Source organism: Palaemon carinicauda, chromosome 5 (assembly GCF_036898095.1).
Source record: "Palaemon carinicauda isolate YSFRI2023 chromosome 5, ASM3689809v2, whole genome shotgun sequence".
Classification (NCBI taxonomy): Eukaryota; Metazoa; Arthropoda; class Malacostraca; order Decapoda; family Palaemonidae; genus Palaemon; species Palaemon carinicauda.
This window is the reverse complement of record NC_090729.1, coordinates 138,345,551-138,355,657: the sequence shown is the minus strand read 5'-3', so window position 1 is coordinate 138,355,657 and position 10,107 is coordinate 138,345,551. Positions and strand designations below refer to the sequence as shown.

At 34.1% G+C, this 10,107-nt stretch overlaps 1 long non-coding RNA gene across 1 annotated transcript in view; it reads left to right on the top strand.

The window, feature by feature from the left end:
• The first annotated feature begins 986 nt into the window (after positions 1–986).
• Positions 987–10,107, top strand: part of LOC137641509 (uncharacterized) — a 31,985-nt gene continuing 22,864 nt past the window's right edge. Inside the window, exon 1 of the long non-coding RNA XR_011044537.1 lies at positions 987–1,167. This is a non-coding gene — a long non-coding RNA (uncharacterized lncRNA). The remainder of the gene's footprint in view (positions 1,168–10,107) is intronic.

The following is a 10,107-nucleotide window of genomic DNA, read 5'->3' as shown; positions in this document are numbered from 1 at the left end:
ATAAGATTCTTCTATTCCTTGCTATTGAAGGGCTTTCATTACTTCTGATGTTTAGACAGAATCAAAAGCTTTCTCATAGGCTTTAAATGCCATACATTGTGGTTTGTCGTACTCTTTTGATTTTTCCATTAGCAGGTTAATTACATGGATATGGTCAGTTGTTGAATGCCCACTTCTAAAGCCTGCCTGCTCTTTTGGTTGATTAAAGTCTAGCTGTCTTTCTATTCAATGCAATATGATTTTTGTAAATATTTTATATATTAGGGAGTGTAAATGTATTGGGCAGTAGTTTCTCAAGTCTTTTGTGTCTCCCCTTATGTGGATTAGTATAATGATAAATTTTTTCCAATCTCTAGGTATAGAGCATTCTTGCAGACATTTGGTGTAGGGTTCACCCATCTTTACTACTATGAAATCTCCTCCATTTATTATTAAATAAATTGTTAGGCCATTTTCTTCTGCTGCTTTGTCACTTTTCATGCCTTTTGATGCTTTATTTACCTCTCTTGTAACCTTTGGTACCGTTTCAGGCATTTCATTATTTCTATTGGTGAAGTTGTTTCTTATATCACTATTATATAACAATGTATATATGCATATTTATATATATATATATATATATATATATACACACAGTATATGTGTGTGTGTGTATAATCAGCAATGGTTTACTCTGAGCAATCAGAATTATGTCAACCACCATCGCCAATCTTCTATCGCACTAATAAGGAGGATGCACTGAAACTTATCCTATCCAAAAATCTTTGATTAAGTGCAATTATTGAAAATAGTTATTTTTTCCAGATTTAAAACTCATAGACCGGTAAATACCTGTAAAACTAATAAGATATTAATCCTTCAATAAATTTTAATAAAGTTTTTGAAATTTAATTCAATATCTCCTTTTTTTTCCCCAGTCACAAATTAGGTATTATAACTAATATGATTTTTCACAAGATTTCAAAACTACATATCTTAACAGAAAGAAGAGGAGTTCTACAAGCAACCTATGTACTATGCTCTTGCTCACTTCACAAAAGCTTTACCAGAAGGCAGCCAACGTTTGGATGTGGAGTCCTCACTTACTTTAAAAAGATCAACAGAAGGACTTACATATGTTGCATTCATTCGTCCAGACAATGGAACATCACTTATACTGCTAAACAAGTTAGTACCAGTTATATATGGTATGTTCCAATATTTAGTAGATTTTATTGTTTGATTATTTATTTCCATTTCTTAGTATGTGCCTTTTATACATTACTGGTTGGGGTAAGGTTTGTTGTTTTACAAATTCAGAAAATCAATTATCTGAAATGCTCTAACTGGAGGTTCTTTTAGGTCTAGGACTAAAGTAGTTTTGAAAGTAAGAGTTATACAAAAAAAAAAGGTCAAAATCATCTCTTATTTCATGTGAAGCAATATCAAGCAGGTTTCACTGAACATATTACATAATCACATAATTTAATCTCAATCCACACTTGCCTGTGCTAAATCGTGAGAAATCTCATAAGTATTGTATACTATTAAAGAAACACAGAAGACGCTTATAGACTTCTACAGGAAGAGCACTGGTCTAAATTATGCAGTTGTTTTCGATTTAATGGCCTAGTGCAACTTCAATTTGGTTAACAACAAGTTTCGTAAAAGGTTAGGCTTAGTAATTAGACCGAGTAACAAAACAGTGATCATACAAAGTTCTTAACACCTCGTTTGGTTGAAGCATTTCAAACAAAATTGGCTGACTCTGGTTGAAATAATACTTTCTTGTATTGAAACAATACAATTTATTTGTAATTTTACATCGTTGACTAATACTTAAAGAAAGTAAGTCCTTGCTCTCTCTGAGCCTCGAGTAGGACTGACGTAATTTTGGGTCGTAGACAATACATGATACAAAATAACAGATAAGCATCACAATAAAAGATTGTGATCTCATATGCTGAACAAAATAAGAAGAATCATATTCTATCTGTGAGGTAATTTATACACAATTCACTGCTTTATAACATACCCTACAACACTTATAACTAAAATCGAAAAAAATATATTAATGAAATCTGATGCAACATTACTTTTAATACATCTAGAGCTTATTTTATTAAAGTACAAATTATACATAATACATAAGTCTCCTCCCCCTTAACTTGACATTGTACAAAACTTTACAAATTTAATCTCCCAGGTGGTTTCCTTCTATGCATCCTATTTGGAAGTACTCTTAACTTCATCCCAAACCAGTATATGAACAGATTCTGAAACTACATTTGATGTTTGAACATCTTGGTTAACATTCGATTCATTTGATGTAACTATTTCTATTTTTTTTTTATCTTTAACATCTGCATGATCTACTGAATACTTATTTAATGACTATAATTGATCAACATGACATTTTACAATATTTGCACCAACTTGAACATCATAATGTAAATTTCCTATCTCTAACAGTCCCTCTCTCTTTTAATTGACTTTGCAAAAATGAATACAGCAAATCTAACTACTGCTTCTGCTGTTAGCAAGTTGTACAACTTTCAGTTCTGCGTGGCTCATGACTCTCGACTGGCATAATTGTAAACAAGCTCTTGTACAAAAAATACGAAAGTAACAAAAGAGCATTACTCTTAAAACACTGGATCCTACTGCAATACAAAAGTAGGAAAATCACATCCTATCCTTGCGGTAACTTTTCCAGTATTTAAACCTTCATAACATAGGTTACTATACTTATAATTAACATTAAAGAATTTTCAATCAATGCAATACTAAGCACCATTACTTTTAATACGCGTAGCACTTGAGGTATCACAGTACAAATCACATGCAATACATAACAGTCTCCTCCCCCTTAACTTGACATTGTACAAAACTTTACAAATCTAATCTCTCAGATAGCTTCCCTCTATTCATCCTATTGGGAAGTACTATAACGTCATCCTTTACAGGGACATGAACAGATTCTGAATCTACATTTGATATTTGAGCCTTTTGGTTAATATTTGATTAATTTGATCTAACTACTGGAAATTTTCCATCTCTAACATTTGAATGATCTACTGGATTTTTATTTAACGGCTTTGATTAACCAACATGTCGTTTTATAATATTTCCACCAACTTGAACATCATAATCTAAGTTTCCTATCTCTTACAATCTCTCCTGGTACCCACTTCTCTAGAGTATTGTAAGATTTTACTATGATTTTAGATAAAAAGGAAAAATGTCCTACTTTTGGAAGATTTTTTACTTGTTTGTGCCCTTTTTCCTCTAAATCATTTTGCAAACTTGGATACAACCAATGTAAATTACACCCAATTTGATGGTGTCACACCTTTCCTATATGACAATAAAAACTTTGATACATGAAAAAATATGTTATTTACATTTGCCTTTCTACACTTCATGTTATGCTTAAATGTTTGAACAAATCTTTCAGCTTCGCTGTTAATGGAAAGATGATACGTTGCTGAAAATGTATGCTTAATACCATTTACATTACAAAAGTCTTTAAACTCTCGTGAGGTAAACTGTGGCCCATTGTCTGTTACAATTCTTTCTGGAATACCGTATGTAGAAAAAAATCTATTTGTAGTCTTTGCCATGGATACCTGGGTAACTCCCACGGTTGCATACTTGCAAAATGAGGATCGTTCTCTTGCATAACATAATTCATGAATTTCTTAAGAAACTATTTAATATATATATTTATTCCTGGTCGCCAAACTAAAATCCTTGCAATAGACTTTGATTTGACAAGGCCTTGGTGATTAGCATGCATTTCTGACAAAATCTTATTCCTCAGTGAACTATGAATAACTACTGGTAAACCTTTCATGATACAGCATTGTGTTACTCAAAATTCATTCCAAATATCCTTATATTGTTTACAATTTTCTTCCTTTCCACGTAAGTCTTTAAACTCTAAAACCTTACTGAGTAATGGGTCGTCCTGGGTATTGTGTGCAATATCCTTTGCTCTAATGAGTACATCATAAACTAATACTAATAACATGCTGTCATCATACCCTTCTAGCACTTTATCTACTGGAAATCTAGGTAAAGCATCTGCATTACCCATCTTTGATGTAGGACGGTATTCTATATCATAATGATATGCAGCTAATCTAATTGCCAGCTTTGTAGTCTTACAGCTACTAAAGTAGGTAAACTTGCTTTTGGACACGATATTGCCATTGAAAGTTTATGACCTGTAACAAGTGTGAACTTTTCCTTTTATAAAGATTCATATGAAATTTCTTAACTCCATACACTAATGCTAAACTATCTTTTTCTATTTCAAAGTATCTCCTTTCTGCCTTGTTCAATACTCTAGAAGCAAATGCAGTTAGTTTTTCTGTTCCAACTGGCATTACATGAGATATTACTGCACCGATGTTCGATGCGTCACATATGAATTTAACTGGTAATTCTATTTGATAATATACCAGAAATGTAGGTGATGTTATTTCTTGTTTGATTCTTTCAAAATATTCCTGACAATCTGTTGTCCAGTTCCACTCTACACCCTTATTCAGCAAGTTATACACCGGATGTGCAATTGTAGATAAATTCTGAAATTATCATAAAATGTTACTAAACCTAAAAATTATTGTAATTCCTTAACATTTTTTATGCCTTTGTTAGTTGTACTTCTTTAACTTTCTCCTTAGTCTTGTGAATATCTTTGCCATTGATTATAAAACCTAAGTATTACCCTGAATCAACCCCTAAAATACATTATTCTGATTTATGTTAATATTATGTTCCTTCAACTTCTGCAGAACTCTGTAATCTTTCTTTATGTTCTCTTTTATCTTTACCATCGACTAAATTATCATATATGGAAATGAATACTCCTTGTATTCCTGGAAAAATCTTATCCATAGTTTGTTGCCATACAGCTGGACTGCTTGCTATTCTATAAGGTAATCTCTTTGGTTTATACAAACCTAAGTATGTATTCACTATAAATAGTTCTTGTGAATTTCCATCCATGGAAAGCTGTTGAAATGCTTGTCTAAGATCCAAATTTGAAAATAAAGTACATACTGACATAGTGGCAAATATGTCGTTAGGATTTGGCAATGGACGTTGAGCTACCTGAAGCTGTGGATTCAGTGTTACCTTGTAACCTCCACGTAACCTAACCTGACCATTTTTCTTCACAATAGGAAATATGATAAGTGTGCAGTCTATTCTGAATATGTGACCTTTTCCCATGATCCTTCAATTTCTACTTTCCTGATTTCTGTTTCAACCGCAATTTCATTGCATAAAGTACTGGTCTTGGAGCAAAAAATCTAGGAGTACCATTTGGTTTGAACAATATAATAGCCTTTGCATTTTTTACTGTACCTACCCTATCTTGAAATGCTTCCTTAAACTCTGATAAAATATCATCCGAATAAACTTCATTCTTGTGCCCATCTTGTTTAACTGTAACCTTCAACATTCTTGGCCAATCTAATTTAAGATGCTGTAACCAATTTACACCACGCGAGGTTTGTCCTTTACCTTTAACTACTGTTAATGGCATTCTATCTAACTTCTGTTCTTTTTACCGTACTTCTACGTTTGATGACCCTATTATCTGAATATCAAAGCCATTATAACCTCTCAAAACTATTAGTACCTTCTACGAACAAATTATGAATGTTTTTAGTTGTTTTTTTCCAGACATAATTAATACATCAGATGCTGTTTCAACTTGCATGACCATTGGTTTACCATTTATTATCACGATATGTTCCTTTGCATTTTTGTTGACAGAATTTATGCGAAACTAAGCATGTCTGTCCCATAACAGGTCATTAATTTCTTAGTTTCACATGCAAAATGATTATCATCTGTATCACACATATAGCATGTTGGGTTTTCCCTTTGTTTCTGTTCATAGGTAATATGCTGATATGTATGAACATGAGGGTTAGGAAATTTTAGGATACCTTACTTCTTTCAAAATTTTCCAAATATTTTTTATCAAATTTTCGCCACCATAACCATTATAATAAAGTGTAGTTCTAAAACTCAATATAGTTCTAAAGAAGGGCCGCGAAGTGATCCGAAACACGTGTCGACACCAAACAATAAATGGAGAAAAGTAAAAGTATCTTTCCGTTATCTTGAAAACTATCTGCAGGATGATCTGCCCGAGGAGAAGCCGTCTTCGATTTTTGGACGCTATTGAGACATTGTCTATTCATTATATATATACATATATATATATGTGTATATATATATATTTATATATGTATGTGTATATGATTTAATATATATATACACATGTGAATATGATTAGATTTGAACATATATATGTACATGATTATATATGCATGCATATATATATATATATATATATCTACATATATATATACTGTATATACACATAATCATATATACATACACATGTATATGTATATACACAAGTATATATGTTTGAGAGCCCTGCATCAACCCCTTTGCAACCTTGGAAGCTTGCACCGCATTGGAGAAAGAGGAAAAATGGCCTGAATAGGAGTTCATAAACTGTATCATTGCTGAGAAAGTGCAGAAGCCTCGAGACCACAATTTGTCATAAGGAAAGATGCGCTCCAAATGGAATTGAGTCCGAGATCAATGCAGATCACATACCAAATCTCTGCGGGAGCGAGCAAGCTTTACAATTCGGTCTGCTTTGAACAAGAGATGGCGTTCCTGATGAACAGACGTTAGTCTGGCTGCAAAGAATGGAATAGGGAGCTTCATGAACCCTTCTACAGCGTTTTGAAAAATCATAGCAATTCTTGTTTGCCAATTGTTATACCCTTATAAGTGGATCAACAACTTTGTGGAGAAATTAGAGCTTTGTGTGTGGAGGAAATGCCCCCCTAAATCTCGATGAAGTCGGTGGCAGCAGGGTGACGGATGGGGTTTAAGAAAATGGACAAACTGTCTCTTCAGGTTTTACTCCTGATGCCTGGGAGTTGATCTTACTAGAATTAGCATGGACCAGCAGGGGTCACTTGCCTTAGTTAGATAGGCACTGCACGTCACAAGGAACTGGCTATCCTTTGATGTATATAGTCAATGAATCCCCTATGGATTTTGTCAGTCATGGAAAGAGAGGATGAAAGAATGGCCCCCAGTCCCGGGCGTAGCGAGGTGCTAAGAATCTACCGGTTTATAAATACTGAAGAAAAATTGAAAATAGGTAATTGGAATGTTATAACCATAAATCAGATTGGGAATTTACAGCAATTGGAGAGTGAATTTATGAAATATAGTTTGGATATCTTGGCCCTAAGTGAAACACATTGTAAGAGAATTGGTAAGGAAACTTTAATACAAGGCAATATATATATCTACTCAAGAAGATCAGATGGAGTGGGAAGAGAAGTAGTATGGATGATGATGACACCAAAAGCAGGAAAGGCATTAACCGAGTGGAGAGCTGTAACTAGATTGTTACTAGCAAAGTTCAAATGAAAATAGAGAAACATGAGTATTATAGTTTTCTATGCCCCAACAAATGATTCCCTGGAAATGGAAGGAAAGATGCATACTATTTAGAACTGCAGAGTGTAATAGATGCGATTCCAAAGAGAGATATGAAAACTGTGATTGGCGACTTCAATGGTAAAGTTAGAAGGAATAATCTAGGGAGAGAGAATGGGATCTGTGTTGAGGGTTTTGGCGAAGTTGCAAATGAAAATGGAGCACATTTCATAATCTTTTGTTCAGCAAGCAATCTTGTCATTGCAGGTACTCTTTTTCAACACAAGAATATCCACATGTATACATGGAATTCACCGTGTGGCAATAACAAAAATCAAATAGATCACACTGCCATTAATAAAGAGAGAATGAGGACTCTAAGAAATGTAAGAAGCTATAGAGGTATGAATATTGGTAGTGATCACCGGCTCCTCATTGCCACATTGAAATTAAAACTGAAATCACCCAACAAAGATAGATAGAATATGTTGGTTTGATACAACTAAACTTCTAGAAGAAGAGCACAGAGAAACATTTGCAATTAAATGCAGGAATCAATTTACAGTTTTAGTGACTTAAAGAGACAAAGAGCAGAAAATTATGGAAAAATTGTGTGATATTAAGAATATATATCAGTCAGTTGGTAGTGAAGTCTTGGGACACGCAGTTACAAGGAGAAAGCTATGAATATCATTTGATACTTGGGATACTATAAAAAGGAAACAAAAACAGAAATTGATTATTGAACGTTTTCGAGAAAGTAATCCAAATTACAAGGTAGAGCATGCTAAGTATTCCAGCATTGATAGTGAAGTCAAAAGAAATGACTAGGAATGATTTGAGAGAATATTTAGACAGTAAAGTAGATGAGGCTGACAAAGCTATGAATTCAGGAAGTGGCTATGGTGTAAGAATTGCTCCTAGAATTATTTATGAAATCTCTATGGGGGCAAAGAAGAAGCATATACCCATGGAATAAAGAGATGGATCTGTTAAACCAACAGAGGATGAAGAAAGGCAACGTTAGATTGAACACTTTAGTGAGGCTATGGATAGGCGATATGAACGGAATAATTTGATTTTTAGACCTGAAGCTGATGAAGACCTTGATGTGCCCATGAATGAATTCAGTGTGTTTGAAGTTGAAGCTATCCTCAAAACACTAAAAAGATGGAAAACCCCTGGATACAATGGAATAAATGCCGATGTAATACTGGGCGGAAATGAAGTGACTCCCAGAGTACTTACAAGATCATTTTGTAGAATGTGGCATGAAGAGGTAAAACCTGATGAATGGGAATTAGGAGTGTTGGTGAAAATGGCCAAAAAAGGGAGACCTGGCTAATTGCAATAATTACAGAGGCATAACACTTACGTCAGTTGTTATGAAAATATATAGTATGCTTATGCTAAAAAGATTGGAGAGAAAGGTTGATGAAAAGCTGAGAGATGAACAGGCAGGATTTCGAAAATTTTCATTTAGGGACATGTGGAGTAATGCGTAAATTATAGAAATCCACTTTTGATGGCATTTATGGACCATAAAAAATCCTTTGACAGTGTGCAATGGCCAATTTTATGGAGAGTCCTGCGTTATTATTGAATTCCTCCTAAATATGTAAATTTGATTAAGCCTGTTCATGATCATAGCAAGTGCAAAGTTAATATTAATGGAGTCTTATCAAATGAATTTCCAGTGAACAGCGGAGTAATCCAAGGGAATGTGTTGTCACCTATGTTGTTTATTCTCCTCATGGATTTTATAATGCTTTAAACAATCAGAGATGGTGGAGAAGGATTAAACTGGATTGGTGATAGGAATTTAGCAGACCTAGAGTATGCTGATGATGCTGTCCTTGTTAGAAGAACACCATAGGATTTTCAATGCTTGCTTATCAGAATGCATGAAAGATCAGACGAGGTTGAGCTGAAGATAAATAGAAGAAAGACAGAGATGATGAGAACGGAGTATGCAATGGAAGATACAATATCATTGGAAGGAGAAAGGATTAATGAGGTAGAATCATTTAAGTATTTAGGAACTATGATCTCCAATACAGGGTCTTTAGAATTAGAGTTTGGTGAAAGATTGAAAAAAAAGCAAATCAGACAATGGCTATGCTAAGTCAAATTTGGAAATCAAAATGCCTGAAATTACATATAAAAATCAGACTATATATCACTTTAGTGAGATCGGTGTTACTCTATGGACATGAGGCATGGTATGACAATGAAACAGTCTCCAATAGATTTAGTAGATTTAAGAAAAAATCCATCAGAAGGATATTGGGAGTTAAATGGCAGGGCAGGAACAGCAATGAAACTATAAGAGAGATTAGCCGTGTACCATATTTGGATGAGATCATGATGATGGGTTGATGGAGATGTTTTGGGCATGTTCTTCACACTCCCCAAAAAAATTAGTTCACCAAACGTTCTGCTGGGCTCCACAAGCCACTAGAAGCGTTGGGAGGCCCAAACCTACATGGGTGAGGACTATGAAGCGCGGAGTAGGAGATGGTGGATGGGGAAGTATTGAATTAAAAGCTTAAGATAGAGACGACTGGCGATATCTAACCAAAGCCTTTTGCGCTAATAGGCGTAGAAGATGGTGATGATGATGATAATGATGAT